The sequence below is a fragment of the Aquarana catesbeiana genome, linkage group LG09 (genome assembly GCF_042186555.1).
Source record: "Aquarana catesbeiana isolate 2022-GZ linkage group LG09, ASM4218655v1, whole genome shotgun sequence".
NCBI classification, from domain to species: Eukaryota; Metazoa; Chordata; class Amphibia; order Anura; family Ranidae; genus Aquarana; species Aquarana catesbeiana.
The window spans coordinates 71,739,341-71,739,930 of record NC_133332.1 but is presented as its reverse complement, the minus strand read 5'-3'; positions in this window follow the sequence as shown (position 1 = coordinate 71,739,930).

The following is a 590-nucleotide window of genomic DNA, read 5'->3' as shown; positions in this document are numbered from 1 at the left end:
AAGTTAGAAGGCTGGCCGCAGGCTAGCCTAAATTTGTAGGAGGAGTCTGAGGGTTATATATCCCTCATCCTCCTCCATCAGATCCTTCGTCGGCTCATTTCCGGGTTCCCACCCACCCATTCCCCCATACTTTCATCATTTCATTTACATTTAATACGTATTCATTCAGGGTATGCCCTCTTTTAGGCATGCTGACCAGCTAGGCCAAGGCACACCTCAGGTCTTGGTAGTTAGGATTATCACATTTCCAAGTGAAGACTCTGACTACAAATATAAATAAATGTCCAAAGAAAAAAAAAGTCCCATAAAATTAATGATGAGCAGTGAGTGATCCACAAAGCCAAGATCGAAGATGGGTGAAATTTCTTCCTTCCACTATAAAGGCCAATCACCAACACCCAGAAAAGATGTCCTCTTACCAGAGCTTGAGTACCTCCTGAAAACAGGCAGGTCAAATAGGCTTTTGGGGACATATTCCCTGCAACAGCGCTCCAGCCACGGGAATGATGCCTCTGCATATATCTCAGCATGGACACCACCGACTCCCATATGTGTAATATATATAGATAAAAAGACACTGGATAGTGTAA